The sequence below is a fragment of the Rhinolophus hipposideros genome, assembly GCF_964194185.1.
Source record: "Rhinolophus hipposideros genome assembly, chromosome: X".
Lineage (NCBI taxonomy): Eukaryota > Metazoa > Chordata > Mammalia > Chiroptera > Rhinolophidae > Rhinolophus > Rhinolophus hipposideros.
The window spans coordinates 95,030,365-95,046,829 of record NC_138046.1 but is presented as its reverse complement, the minus strand read 5'-3'; positions in this window follow the sequence as shown (position 1 = coordinate 95,046,829).

Here is a 16,465-nt window from a genome sequence, read left to right as displayed (position 1 = left end):
GTGAGACTATAGCGTATAGTGGTATGAATCCCCTATCTACGGCTCCATTGTTGTTCCTTTTTGGCCTCACTGTGTCCTGCTTTCTTGGGAGCGGGAGCTGAGCCCCTGCATGACAACTAGTCAATGCCCCATCTGTGATTTCCCATGGTAGTTTTGTTTTAGCGAAATCTCCCTGGGAGTCCCAAAACTCCTTTATGGGGACCAGGACGCACAGCTCTTTTACTGTCCTCTCCTAGTGGATCTAAGGCAGACATGATAGACTACTGGAGGGGCTGAGCCAGAAGTCAGCCCAGCTATTGCCTTCTCCCTTGACAAGTATTATTAGTTCCATTCCCTCATCTTCCAAGTGAAGCAGCCAAACTTCTAATGCTTTGCCTGGCTTCTACCCATAGTCGTCATGAATTCCCCTGCTTTCATACATCTGTGCAACTGTTGTGTGAGAGAGGGCAGCATCTTTTGTGCGTCCCGGACAAATCTTGGTGCGGTTGTTAGTGGGCCATGCCTGAGGCAGTCCCCTTCCTGGAAGAGATTTAGCGACAACCAAGGCACCCTTTGGGCGGCTGTCTTTGAACCTACTTCCTGATATTCAGCCTGCATCCACCTCTCCAATTCCTCCTCATTCACAGGCAATAAAGTAGAGGACCATAAAGTGCCTGGTTCAGCAGATAATTTGGTCAATTGTAGTTTATTCCCAATTCTCATAGACTTCACTCAGATCTCATTAATTTACTGAACATTCTCATCCTTCCTCTTCTAGAAAGCTGTGTTTCTGTACCCCATCCTCATCACCCAAACTCAATCTGTGAAAGGTCTGAGATTTTACTCCACTTGCAAGTTTAACAAGTTAGCCTGCCAGTTTCATGGATTCTGCTAGAAAATGTGAAACTCCTGTGTCAGAGAAGGAATGTTTATTACTGTAGCAACAGCAGCAGCCAGATATCAACATTTTTGCACCAGTTTCTTGAGCCCCAGTTCTGCAGGGGAACTTGTCTGTGCCAATTCCCCGACAACCTTGAATTATGTCCCAGAGACCATGTAGGCTGGGCTCAACTGCAGGGGGACCCATGTCTTGGTGGAAGGCCCTGTGATCCCCACAAAACGTGGGAGGACAGACAGTCTTGGGAGGAGCTGTTGCAGGGCCAGTTCTTATCTGCCTCTCTATCTTGAGGGAGGCTGCAATGACAGTTTCTCATCACCTCCCTGCTTCCAATGAATTATGGTACATTCCACCTTGCCCCCTCCCCTGCAGGCAGAGCTGCAGGCTTGCTATAATGCTGCAGTATAGCAATGGCTCCACCACTTATGCTGCCTGTAATTTGGCCTCTTTTGTTTTGGTGTCATCCTGTGGGACAAGGGACTAAGGGAGTTGACACCTTGCTGATCTTCTCCTGAGGATGTAAGGAATAAACTGGCTGAATCAATCTGGGTTTGTCCTATTACCAGCCGAATCTGTATGCCTGCTTGATAGTTTCTCACAGGGCACTGTAAAGAGGACCAGGTGACACCAGCACATTCAGTGAGTTGCATTTTAATAGAGAAACGCTGAGGTCAGAGAATCTGAATCTTTATAACGGGCAGTAAGCTGCCGGCCCTTCACTTCAGAGAGAGACTTTAAAAAAAAAAAAAAATTATACTGTATAGTAAGTATGCCTGCCCTTTCCTTCGGTTATAAACATCATTATACTGGACAGTAAGCATGCCTGCCCTTTTCTTTGGAAGGAGACACTGTCTCTTCAAGGATATATTCTGTACAACTCCCTTTAAAAAGGTAGTCCAGAGCCAGGACAATCAGTGCCGCACTTGTAAGATGTGCCAAAACAGAGACCTATGGGAATTGTCTCCCAACAAAGAATACATATGGTAAAATACCACTGAGATTAATTTTCTTCATTAAGTCTTTTACAAAAATTTGTCGTTTAAAAAAATGAGCCTGGTTCAGGTTTATTAAGCAAATGGTTATCATAAATGTCACCTCTGATTGACATTAGTAGTTGAATTCTAGGAATGTGAAATAAGACCAAGCCAATATGATTTAGTGAGGTAAATTTAGTTCTATGACTTGAAATAAATTTTGTAAAAGTAAATAAAGCAGGACCTTAAAAGTGTGTTTAAATGTGCCTGCCCTCTAGGAGAAAAGGGATCATGATGTTAAAAGTCAATACTGGAGTTATCGGGGGAATCACTTCACAGACTGTGTAGATGTCTGACCACTGTGCTGTACACCTGCAGCCGATGTAGAACAATATTGAATGTGAACTATAATTATATATATACATATATATATATATATATATACATAGATAGATACATATATATGTATGTATATATATAATGGTCATGGGATGTGGAGTACAGCACAGGGAATATAGTCAATGGTATAGTAACAGCTATATACCATGTCAGAGGGGGGGTAGTAGACTAGGAGGGGGATTATCACTTTGTGAGGCTATGAAAATGAAAGAAGAAAAAAACCCCAGTACTCTGTGGTCATTTGCATGTGGATAAAATGGATCCCAAGACTACAAGGAGGGACGGGTTGCCTGAAGAAGCTTTCAGAATCAAGAATATTGTTGCTAGAAAAGAACAAACCTAAGTAACTTTCAAAAACAGTATTTTGACTGAATACTGTAAGACTAAAGACAAAAATAACTGTATACAAATGCTGTAATCTGGTTAGTAAATATGTTTCTCACAGGATCATGGGTTAGAAATCCTGAAGTACTTAGTGTATATACTAGTGTTGAATAAACGAGAACATACATTTACTTATATAATAAATATAATAAATAATAGAGTAGATAATAAGCCAGGTTTCTCACTATTGGCGAAAGACATTACAGATAAGGAACGGAGGAGACTAAAACGAAACCTGTGGTGTTGGACTGCAATCATACGTATCAGTATAAAGTCATGGACTTTGGAAAAAAAACATTTTTTAAAATGTATTTTTCAATTACAGTTGACATACAGTATTACATTAATTTCAGGGGTATAACATAGTGATTAGACATTTATATACTTTATAAGTGATCACCTTGGTAAGTCTAATACCCGTCTTACACTATACATATTACAATATTATTGACTAATATTCATTATGCTGCACTTTACATCCTCATGACTATTTTGAAAAAACATTTTTTAAAATAGTGGTCAATATATGCAACATAAAAATTTGCATGTTCTTATGACCCAGAAATTCCACTTCTGGGTATTTATTCAAAGAAATCCAAAACACTAATTTGAAAAGATATATGCACCCCTATGTACATTGCAGCATTATTATAGCCAAGATATGAAATTAACCCAACTGCCCATCAATAGAAGATTAGATAAAGAAATCATGGTACATATATACAATGGACTGTTATTCAGCCATAAAAAAGAATGAAACCTTACCATTTGCAGCAACATGGATGGACCTAGAGGGTATTATGCTAAATCAAATAAGTCAGAGAGAGAAGGACAAACACCATATGATCTCACTTATATGTGGAATCTAAAGAACAAACTAAATGAACAAATAAAACAAAAACAGACTCATGGATACAGAGGACAAACTGATGGCTGCCAGAGGGGAGGGAGGTTGGGGGCTAGATGAAAAAAGTGAAGGGATTAAGAAATACAAATTGGTACTTACAAGATACTCGCAGGGATGTAAAGTACAGCATAGAGAATATTATCACTAATGTTGCAACAACTATGTATAGTGCCAGGTGGGTACTAGACTGATCAGGGGATCACTGAATCAGTTATGTAGATGTCTAACCACTATGCTGTATATGTGAAACTAATATAAAATAATACTGAATGTCAACTGTAACTGAAAAAAAATTTAGAAAAAGAATAAAAATGGCCCTTAACCATAAAAAAAATTTACGTGTTCAATTCAATGGCATCAGTTACATTCACAATGTTGTGCAACCATCACTGTTTTTTCCAAAATGTTTTCATCATTCTAAACAGAAATTCTGTAATCATTAAGCTATAACTTCCCATTCTCCCTTTTCCCCATTGCTTGATAACCTCTAATCTACTTTATGCCTCTGTGAATTTGCCTATCTAGATATTTCATATAAGTGGAATCACAATATTTGTCCTTTTGTGTATGGGTTATATCACTCAGCATAATGTGGTCAAAGTTCATAAATGTTGGAGTATATGTCAGAACGTCATCACTTTTTAGGACTATATAATATTCCGTTGTATGCATACGAGGTCTGACAATTAAGTTCACAAACCTGTTGCAACGATGTTGCTAAACTTTTTTGATCTCAGAGGGATTATTCATTATGAATTTGTACCAATTGGACAACCAGTGAACCAAGTTTGCTATTAGGAAGTGCTGAAAAGGCTGTGTGAAAAAGTTAGACGACCTGAACTTTTCACCAACAATTCATGGCTCTTACATCACGACAATGCACCAGCTCCCACGACACTGTCTGTGAGGGAGTTTTGAACCAGTAAACAAATAACTGTATTGGAATACCCTCCCTACTCACCTGATCTGGCCCCAATGACTTCTTTCTTTACCCGAAGATAAAGGAAACATTGAAAGGAAGACATATTGATGACATTCAGGACATCAAGGGTAATACGACGACAGCTCTGGTGGCCATTCCAGAAAAAGAGTTCCAAAATTACTTTGAAGGGTGGACTAGGTGCTGGTGTCGGTGTATAGCTTCCCAAGGGGAGTATTTCGAAGGTGACTGTAGTGATATTCAGCAATGAGATATGAGCGCTTTTTCTAGGATGAGTTCGCGAACTTAATTGTCCGACCTCATATACTACATTTATTCATCTGTTGGTGGACGCTTCGACTGTTAGCTTTTGTTGATTATGTATATTGCCTCAATGAACATTAGCATACAAGTATCTGTTTTCAGTTCTTTTGGGTATATACCTAGGAATAGCATTGCACAAAATGTGATTTTTAGATGATGTAATACAGAATTGCACACCTGAAATCTATGTAACTTTACTAACAATTGTCACCCCAATAAAATTTAATTAAAAAAAAAAAGAATTGCTGAGTCATATGGTAATTCTATGTTTAGCTTTTGAGGGAACCGTCAAACTGTTTCCCACAGTGGCTGCACTGTTATATATTCCCAACAGCAATATATGAAGGTTCCGATTTTACCATATCCTTGCCAACACTTGTTATTTTCCAGTGTTTTGGTCATAGACATCCTATTCGATGTGAAGTCTAATTCACATTTCATTGTGGTTTTGATTTGCCTTTCCCTAATGACAATAATGTTGAGCATCTTTTCACATGGTCTGTTTTATATATCTTTTTTTGTGAAGTCGCTTTTCAGATCTTTTGCTGATTCATTCATTGGATTCTTTGCCTTATTAATTGCGTTGAATTTGTATACAGTTGACCCTTGAACAACATGGGTTTGAACAGCATGTATCTACTTATATGCTATTCTTTTCAATGTATTTTCTCTTCCTTATAATTTTCTTAATATTTTCTTTTCTCTAGCTTACTATATTGTAAAAATACGGTATAAAATATGTATAAACATACAATATGTGTTAATCAACTATTTCTATTATTGGTTAAACAGTAGCAATTAGTAAAGTTTTGGGGAAGTCAAAAGTTATACTTGGATTTTTGACTGTGCGGGGAGTTGGCTCCTCTAACCCGTATTTGTTCAAGGGTCAACTGTATATATATTAAGCATACAAGTCCCTTGTTAGCTAGATACATTGTAAATAATTTCTCTTAGTCTGTGGCTTGCCTTTTTATTTTCTTAATACTGTCTTTTGAAGAGCAGAGGTTTTCATTTTAAGTCCATTTTCTCAAATGATTTTCTATTGTGACTGGTGTTTTTTTGTTTCCCATTTATGAAATCTCTGTTTACCTTAAAACTGAGAAGTTTTTCCTAATTCTTTTTCTAGAAGTTTTATAGTTTTAGCTCTAATGTTAAGGTCTTTGAGCCCTTTCAAGTTACTTTTTGTGTATGATATCACCTGAAGGTCAGGGTTCACCTTTGCCCACCTTCTTGTTACCCTCTACCCATCTTAGGTTCATTGGCTGGGCCCCCGAAGTTAGACTAACAAAAGATAGATTAAGATTAGGAAGAGAAAAACAAGCAGAAGTTTATTAGCATGTGCATCACGCATGCACAAGGGAGCACTCAGAGATAAATAACTCAAAAGGGTGGTTAGAACTTGGGCTTGTATAGTGTCTTAGCAAAAGAGCAATACATTTTTAGAGAAACATCAAAACAAAGGCAAAGGACTTTGAGTTTCTAGGGTGACAGATTGTGAAAAGGTAAATATATGGAGGGAACTAATGGAAGATAAGATCTAGTTAGTAAAGTTTGCTATGTACAAGTAGATTCCTTTGCTGCTCTGGGCTGTTACGGGTCTAGAGTTGTCTCCAGTGATTAACTTTTGTCCTTGGCAGAGAGAGGAGGGGAAACACAGTTACAAATGTGTGTCTTGATTTTAGGCAAATGGGGGAGTATCTGCTTCTTCTTAATTGCCTTTAACTTAAAATTATCCCTATGACATAGTGGCATATTTTGGGGTGGCACAGTGTGCAATTTTTCAGCACTTAGCATTTATATTATAGTTGCCCTTCACATATTTTATTTGCTGCACTTCATCCTAAGGTCCTCAAGGATAGGAACTATTTTTTTTTTTATCTCTAGTACCTAGTTCAGTGCCTGAAACACAGTAGGTGCTGAATTGAACTTTACTTTAAAATTATTGCACTTCACCCTTGCTCCAAAAATGCCAGAAAATGAGAGTCCAGAGGAAATTATTCTCTGTCAGGATCTAGAGTCCATGGTCCATAATACAGTCTCTTATTCATACATTTTTCATGTTGTATTATATTTGTGTGAGCAAGAATTCATCTGACAAACAGATTTACATTACAGCAAATTATAGCCCCACTCTGAGATTATTTGCATTCAAAAGTGAAGGCTGAAGAGGAGAATTCCTTTTGCCAAAGAGGAATTATAAGCATCTGTTCCTGGCCAATGGAATGATATTTTTTGAAGGGGCCACAAACCGTTTGGGGGAGCAACTACCAAATCATTCCTTAGAAGGAAGTGATTTAATTTTAGTTGTAACTAGCAAGAAGAACTATCTCGAAGACTTTACCAAAGTCCCTAAGGAGGCCTGAATTTGGAAAGACAGGGAGAGTGAATGCACTAGCAGTTAAAGAGTTAAAGAGAAATTGTGCTTCTGCCAGCAGTTTCTGGGCTTCTGTCCAAACAACATGCTGTCAGAAGCGTCAGCCAGCAGGAACGTATAATCTTCCACCCTTTGGTTTTAGTGGGTAATATTAGCTAAGAAAACACTCCAGATTTTCTCTGTTCATATGGTGTAACTCACTCACTTCAGACTTGCTTTCTCCAATAGTTACCAATACAGTATCCAATTTGGGAACCCAATCAGCGCCTCCCAGGACAAAAAGGCAGGTTTTCAGACTGTAAGATCACTTTTATTTCATTACTATTATTCTTTGAGTCAAAGGGACACAGTGGCCTCAGGTTTTAACATTTCTGAAGTCAAATATACTATCTAATTCTCCCCTCTTCCCGAAAAGGTCTTATTAAGCTGATGGTCAACTAAAGACTCATGGTATCTTAGAATGGGAGAAACACATGCCACAAAAATGTCATTACCTTTGTCCTGGTTAGAAAAATGCTGCTTGGATCAGGAGCCCTACCCATCTCTGCTGAGAAACAAAGCAAAAAGACATCTCACGCACTACACTATAAGTTAGTTCAAATCAACAAAATTTATTGAAGATTTACTATATGTAAAACTCCATGGTGTAAATAGAGCTGAATAATTTAATTCAATCCAAGCATATTGAGGCTTAAATGGAGCCAGCACTGAGGCTACAAAGAATAAATCATGGTCCCTACTTTAAGTGCTCAGTGTGTCAGGGAGACAGTCTATAAACAATTATAAAACAACGATAAACACTATAGTGGATGTTCAGAGGAAGAAACAATAAAAATTTTGTGTGGGGAATGGAATTTTGAGTTTTTTTACAGAGCACTGTGGTAGTTTTCGAAACTTTTGGCTTTTCCCACAGTAAATATGTATTTTTACCTGAAGAGTTTATTGAGATAATTGTACATTCACATGCAGTTGTTAGAAGTACCATGTTTCCTCAAAAATAAGGTCTAGCCAGACAATCAGTTCTAATGCATCTTTTGGAGCAAAAATTAATATAAGACCCGGTCTTGTACGGCATAAGGGGTGGGGGGGGGGGAGATGAGGGTAAAGGGGATCAAATATATGGTGATGGAAGGAGAACTGACTCTGGGTGGTGAACACACAATGGGATTTATAGATGATGTAATACAGAATTGTACACCTGAAATCTATGTAATTTCACTAACAATTGTCACCCCAAGAAATAAAAATAAATTTTTTTTAAAAAATAAAATGAAATAAATTATCCATCTCCTTTTAAAAAAAAAAGACCGGGTCTTATATTATAGTAAAATAAGACCACGTCTTATATTAATTTTTGCCCCAAAAGATGCATTAGAGGTGATTGTCCAGCTAGGTCTTATTTTCGGGGAAACGCAGTAGTGGAGAGATCTCATGTGCTTTTCCCTAGTTTCCACTAATGGTAATATTTATGAAAACTATTATAATATCACAACTAAGATATTGCTATTATATTATGTATTATAATCTACTTATATTATTCAGAATTCCCTAGTTTTACTTGTACTCGTATGTGTATGTTAAGTTCTGTATAATATTATCACCTGTGTAGGCTTAGCTATCCACCACCACAGCCAAGATACTGAAGCCTAATCACTGCAAGGACCCCTGCTGTTGCCCGTTTATAACCATATTCACCTCCCTCCCACCCCTGTCCCTGACCCCCTGCAACTATTAATTTGTTCTACATTTCTAAAACATTTCAAAAGTGTTATATAAATGGAGTCATACAGTATGTAACCTTTTTGAGATTGGCTTTTTTCACTCAGCATAATTCTCTAGAGATTCTTCAAGTTGTTGTGTGTATCAATAATTTGTTTCTTTTTATTGCTAAGTAGTATTACCTGGTAGGGAATACTACATGGTATGGAATACCACAATCTGTTTAACAATTCATCTGTTGAAGAACAGATGGACTAATTCTGGTTTTAGGCTATTATAAATAAAGCTGCAATTGCTGAGTTTTATGGTAGTTGTATGTGTAATTTTTAAGAAACTATTTTCCAGAGTGTCTGTACCATTTTATAGTCCTACCAGCAATATGAGTGATCCAATTTTTCCGCATCCTCTTCAGCATTTGGTTTTGTCACTATTTTCAATTTGTAGTCATTCAGATATGTGTGTGGTGATATCTTATTGTGGTATTAATTTCTGTTTCCCTAATGACTAATAATGTTCAGCATCTTTTTATACGTATGCCTATTTGTCATCTGTACATCCTTTTCAGGGAAGTGTCTATTCATGTCTTTTCCCTGTTTTCTAATTGGATTATTTGTTTTCTTGCTGTTGGGTTTTGAGACTTTTAAAAAAATATTCAAGATGGTAGTCCTTTGTGAGATATGTGGCTTGCAAATATTTCCTCTCACGCTGTAGCTTGTCTTTTTGTCCTCTTCACATAGACTTTCACAGACCAAAGTTTTTAATTTTGATGAGGTCCAATTAATCCTTTTCTGGATCATGCTTTTGGTATCAAATCTACCAACTCTTTGCCTAGCCCTAGATCCCAAAGATCCTATACTATGTTTTTCACAAAAGCCTTTTACTAATTTTAGAGAACTCACACTAGAGCTTAATGGAAGACAGGAAGTAAGTTAGAATTTACTGAGAACACTATATTCGTGTGCTCGGGATGCTATAACAAAGTACCACAGACTAGGTGGTTTAGACAACAGAAAATTATTTCCTGACAGTTCCGAAGGTTAGAAGTCCAAGCTGAAGATGCTGTCAGGGTTGATTTCTGGTGAGGCCTCTCTTCCTTACGTGTAGATGGCCTCCTCCCTGCCTTGTTTTCACGTGGCCTTTCACCTGTGCAAGTGGGGAGAGAGAGACAGAGCTCTCTGATGTCTCTTCCTCTTGTGAGGACACCAGTCCTATTGGAGTAGGGCCCCACCCTAGGACCTCGTTTAATCTTAATTACCTTCCTGAAGGCCCTATCTTCAAATACAGTCACATTCGGGTTAGGGCTTCAACATGTGAATTTGTGAAGGGGGGATGACACAGTTCATTCTATAACGAACACAGCCCAGAGTGTTGGGCCACCTGTGCGGGCATAGGTTTAGCACAGCCTGATTTCGGAAGTCCCATGGAGTGAATGCAAATTAGTTCCTCTTCCTGTCTGCTTAGTGTGTTCCTATTTCCCTCATCTCTCTGGCTTTCTGGGAATCACTCCTGCCCCTCCAACTCTGGTAACGAGGTTCTTCCCCTCAGAACTGCTGACTTAGTAACGTGCCCATGGTGCCTTGGGCACACTTGATTAGTCCAGGAAAAGGACTACATGCAAGCTAGGCCAATCACAATCCTTCTCTGGGAATTTTTACTCTTAAGACTGAAACGCACTTTGGCTGTTTTATCTAAAAAAAAAAAAAAAAAAAAAAAAATCTAAGCTGGGGACCCATGGTGGTTGCCATTTTCTGCCATGTGGACTAGGAAACAGGGATGGTGACTTTGCCATGAGAATGAAAATGGAGCCGATGCAAAGAAAGAGGCAGAAACAAGGGATGGGAGGGCATTCTAGCCCCCAAACCTCTTTCACTCTATGTTGTTCTTGAGTTCTATGAAACTCTGAAAAATAAGTTGTCCTTTTTGCTCTGAGGAAGTTGAAGCGGGTAGAGAAGGATGGGGAGGAGAAACCAGCTCTGCAGAGCTCCTGCCCAGTCTCCTCTCCCTATGTTCAGTCCCTTCAAAGCTGACCTTCTAGGTTGGCATACTTTTTAGAGCAACCCTTTCCATAAAACTTAATGCAAGCCACATACTCAATTTTCTAGCAGCCACATTTTAAAAAATTAAAAAGTGACATAAATTTTTAACATATATTTTATTTAACCCAGTCCTGTATATCCAAAATATTATCATTTCAACATGTAATCATTTAACATGCAACTCTGAGTTTCAAAAGTTTCCCCAGGTGATTCTCATTCAAAAGGCTTGGGAAACGTGCTGCTGATTGCCTTAAGAGGTCTAGACATTCCTTTAAGAAATGGGGGCTGAAAGAGGGTCTATGGCCAGGCTAACTGCTGGGCTTCTCCATGGTGACTCTGTCACCATGGCAACCATGTGAAAATTCCGGGTTTCAGTTTGCAACCAACTTGACCACCTCCCTAAGGCCCCTTGTATATAAGTTTGTGATTCTAGTTAGCACCCTAAAAGCTAAGAGTGGGGACTTTCTTCCTCATCAACACCATGTATCTATCTATCTATCTATCTATCTATCTATCTATCTATCTATCTATCTATCTATCTACCATCAGATGAGCTCTGGAGTCAGAAATCTCTGTATTTGAGTCTTGACTCTCATTAGCTTTGTGACCTTGGGCAACTTATCTCAACTTCTCTGAGATCCTCTTATCATACCTGTAAAATGGGGATACTGGCTGTACCCACATACCACTCATAGGATGAAGATTAGATGGATGAAATATGAAATGTGGATGAAAAGCACAGTAGCATATATGAAGTGCTCCGTAATTGGTGGCCATTATTATACACAGACCTCCTCCCTAAAGGACTGACAGCTTTCTGTCAGCTAATAGGAAGAACAGAAAAGGTAACATACAAAGAATTAAGAAACATAGACACTTCAAATTTTGATGTGTAACAATACTTAAGGCTTAGCACAAAACCTCCAGTCCACATTTGGGTTTCTACATGAAGGCCAAAATAAAATGAAAGCCTTTCCTTGTCTTAGCATCTATTTACAGTCTACATCTTGGATATGGGCTATTCAAATGAAATTCTTCCTGTGTAATATCCCTTCTCCTTCCCTCTCCCATAAGTTCACCGGTTTGCAGGTCTTTTAGCATCCTCATTGAACACACCCACTTTCCATTCTCCCCACAAATCACAACCCTTTGCTTCTGTTGTTCTGAGTGATTTTCCTCTTGAGTATACATAAACAATTTTAAACAGTAGCCCTGGAAACTACATTTACTGTTAGAAAAAGAACCCCTAAGGTGATCTGTATGTGTATTTAGCTGGAGTCCACCCACATCCCCATTGAGTTAAATGCCCCTGTTATGATGGAAGGAGGGAGGGAGGGTGAAAGAGAGAGAGAGAGAGAGAGAGAGAGAGAGAGAGACAGAGAGACAGAGAGACAGAGAAACAGCAGAAAATTCAAGATGGGAGAGAATTTAGGAAACATTCAACATAATCTTTCTTAAATATTGTACCTGAAGAACCTGGAGCCCAGAGAGATTGGCAGTACATGCTTCCAGTGTGTCCCCAAACACCTACCCAGCGCCCATGGGCATAGCAGCCCTTACCATGCTGCATTATGGTTGTTGATGTGACTGTGTTGTCTGCTGTTACCTGAAACCATCAAAACAGGGCTCAAGTCTTATTCATCCCGGTCCCCAGCACTACACTTGATACATAGTAGGTGGTGAATAAACGTGTGATGAATGAAATGCTTTCGCACTTGTAACAGTCCATCTTGGTCTGGTATCTGGCATTAATAAAAGACCAGAGTGAGGTTTTTAGTTCCTATCATTTTTGTTCCCAGAGCTTATTCGTGTTCTCTGGTATGTATTTTCTTTTCATGGGGCTGAATTTCTATAAAATGTGGCCGAGTACGCTGACTGGGCTCCAAGGCATAATGTGAAAAACAATTATCTGATGGGGATTTCGAAGTGTTATGAGAATCTAAAAGCTTCAACCTACCATACTTAGAATGGCTATTTTCACTACCAAGTACAGAGAGGCTACCTGAGAATGAAGCCTAAACAGAAGAAATCAGAGTTAAGGGAAGAAGAGAAAGGCATCTTTCTGATGATGTCACCTAAGTACCTGTATCCAACCCTACCTGAATGAAATCAGTACGCCTGTACCTGTCTCTTATATGAGCCAATATATTGGCTTTTTACTGAAGCCAGGCTGAGTTAGGCTTCAGTCACTTGCCACCAAAAGATTAACAGAATAAAGACCAAACAATTACAGTAGAATAGAGGCCAAAATGCTGCATGGTTCTGATTACAAATGCAATGGAAGTCCAGAAGTTCAAGAGCTAGGGAGAAGTTAACAGAGGTAATGGGATTTGGGCAGGTCATAATCACTGTTATAATTATAAAGAAACATCAAGAAGGACTGTGTGGGAAAAAAAGGACTGTGTGTAGCTGGTAGGCTATAGTAGTATAATATAGTATGGTTTGGTACGTATGGTATGTTATATAGGAGGCGTTGACAATTAAGTTTGCAAACTCATTGCAACGATGTTGCTAACCTTTTTTTTGATATCAGAAGGATTATTCATTATGAATTTGTACCAACTGGACAAACAGTGAACCAAGTTTATTATTTGGAAGTGCTGAAAAGGCTGCGTGGAAAAGTTAGACAACCTGAACTTTTCGCCAACAATTCATGGCTCTTGCATCACGACAATGCACCAGCTCACATGGCACTGTCTGTGAGGGAGTTTTTAGCCAGTAAACAAATCACTGTATTGGAACACCTTCCCTACTCACCTGATCTGGCCCCCAATGAGTTCTTTCTTTACCTGAAGATAAAGGAAATATTGAAAGGAAGACATTTTGAGGACATTCAGGACATCAAGGGTAATACGACGACAGCTCTGGTGACCATTCCAGAAAAAGAGTTCCAAAATTGCTTTGAAGGGTAGACTAGGTGCTGACATCAGTGTATTGCTTCCTAAGGGGAGTACTTGGAAGGTGACCATAGTGATATTCAGCAATGAGGTATGTAACACTTTTTCTAGGATGAGTTCACGAACTTAATTGTCTAACTTCGTGTAGTGTAGTATGGAATGGTATGGTATGATGTATGGTATGGTATAGTATAGTATAGTATTGTATGGTATGGTAGATATAGTACTATATATAGTACTATACTGTATTAGCTAAGAAGGGAATAAGGTTGAGCCAAGTACAGTGCTAGCCTTTATCTTCTTTGAAGGTTATTAAAGAGGGCTTATGGAAGGGGAGAAAAATCAATGTGATGCAAGATTATTAGATTTGGACAGTATCCAAGCAGCTGGGCTGAGATAGTCTATTCTCTAGTCTAGAGCAGTGGTTCTCAACCTTGGCTGTACATTGGAATCACTTGGGAAGCTTTAAAACATCCAGATACCACATATACCGTGGAATATTATTTGCTATAAAAAAGAAGTGAATCCTGCCATTTATGACAACTTGGATGAAACTTGAGGGCATTATGCTAAGTGAAGTAAGTCAGAGAAAGACAAATACTACATGATCTCTTTTATATGTGGAAGCTAAAAAAGTTGAACTCATAAAAACAGAGAGTAGATTGATGGTTAGCAGAGGCCAGGATGTGCAGGAAATGGGGGGATATTGGTCAAAGAGTATCAACTTTCAGTTATAAGATGAGTAGGTTCTGGGGATCTAACGTACAGCCTGGTGACCATAGTTAACAATACTGTATTGTATACTTGAAATTTGCTAAGAGAGTAGATCTTAAATGTTCTCACTACAAAATTTTTAAAAAGGTAACTATGTGAGGTGATGGATGTGTTAACCTTAATATGGTAATTATTTCACAATATATATGCATATATCAAATCATCACACTGTACACCTTAAACTTACACAATGTCATTGTCAATTATACCTCAATAAAGCTGGAAAACATCCAAATACTCAGGCCACAGTCCAGGCCAAGTAAATCAGAATCACTGGAAGTAGGACCCAAGTATCAGTATTTTTAAAAACTCCCCAAGTAATTCTGTGCAGCCAGGTTTGAGAACAAGTGCTCTGGGGCAGTTCTTCTCAAACTTCAATGTGCATTTGAATCTTGTTTACGTCTGGAATGGGGACCAGAATTTAGGGAGTTAAGTGTAGTGTAGGGTGACGTTGGTGGTGGGAAGGATGTTCTTTCCAACTCGTCAGCCTCATTTCCCAGAAATAATCCATAGACAGTTAGGTGTGGTGAAAGGTTAATGGACTACATGATAGCACCACTTCTGATGCAGGATATAGGGGGATCAACTGTCGTAGTTTGCCTGGGTCTCAGGGGTTTCCTGGGACACAGGGCTTTCAGTGCTGAAACAGGAAAGTCGTGGGCAAACTGGGGTGGTTAGTCACACTGACCCTCTTGTCAGTGAAGTTCTGACAACTGTTATGAAGCTTTTCCAAGCACATAGGCACCATTTGTAATTTATGGGATAAACGGGACCTCAGAGGATACTCCCGGGGAAGGAAAAGGGAATTGCTGGGCACATAGTCCTCCTTGAGGCCATGGATAGATACAGGGGCAAGGGAAGGACAACAAGTGCTCGGGCTTTACCTGGCTCACCTATCCAGAAGGGGGTAGGCCTGGAGGTAAAATAGCCTTTTCGTGTAACATGGAGAAACTGGATGCTTCTCAGTAACGTGAGGAATTCAAACTATAGTGTACAAGAGAACACTCATTGTCCAGGGAGCTTACTCAATATGCAAACTTGGCCCCTCCCCTAAGAAATTCAAATTCAAAAGGTCAAAGGCCTTTTACTTAGTATCCTAGGTGGTTCCAAGTTGCACTGAGAAACACTGAACAAAAGGACCTGTCTGCCAGTAGTTTGGTCTGTCAAAGAAAGCTTTCCTGACCAAGGGATGGGCCGGCCCAGAGAGATTCAGCACCACTGGTAGGTGATGATAAAGTTTCACAAAACAGCAGATCCAGATGGTTTCGAGAGTGAATTCTAGCAAATCTCCAAGAAACAGATAATTCTAATGCTTTTTGAGTTCTAGACCATAGATAAAGAAGGAAATACAATCTTATTAAGCCAAGATGAAACATTGAAATCAAACCTACCAAAACTAACACACACAATGAAACTGTAGCCCAATCAATGTCAAAAATCCAAAATACAATATTGGCAAAAAAAGCATCATATTAAAAGGATAAATTATTGCCACCATATGGGGTTTATACTAAGAATGCAAGGATGGTTCAGTGTGCAGGAGTTTATTACTATAATACATGATATTAATAGAGCAAAAGAGAAAAGAAAAAAATCACATTCCTGTCTTTGTAGATCATGTAATAGCATTTTAACAAAATTCAACATCTACTCTTAGTGTTTTTTTTAAATGCCCATCTGATCTCTCAAACCGCAAACCTGGACCTGTGTAGCAGTTTTCCATTATAAAACAGAAGTGGAATATATGAAACCAGGCCCAGGCATGTCAGGAAAGCAAGAGAAAACTGCACAAGCAGGTGGCTCAGATTTCCATGCTACCAACTTTTTACTGCTACTCTGCCTCTCCTTCAGTTATAACCTATGGCCTCATGGCCTCCATTC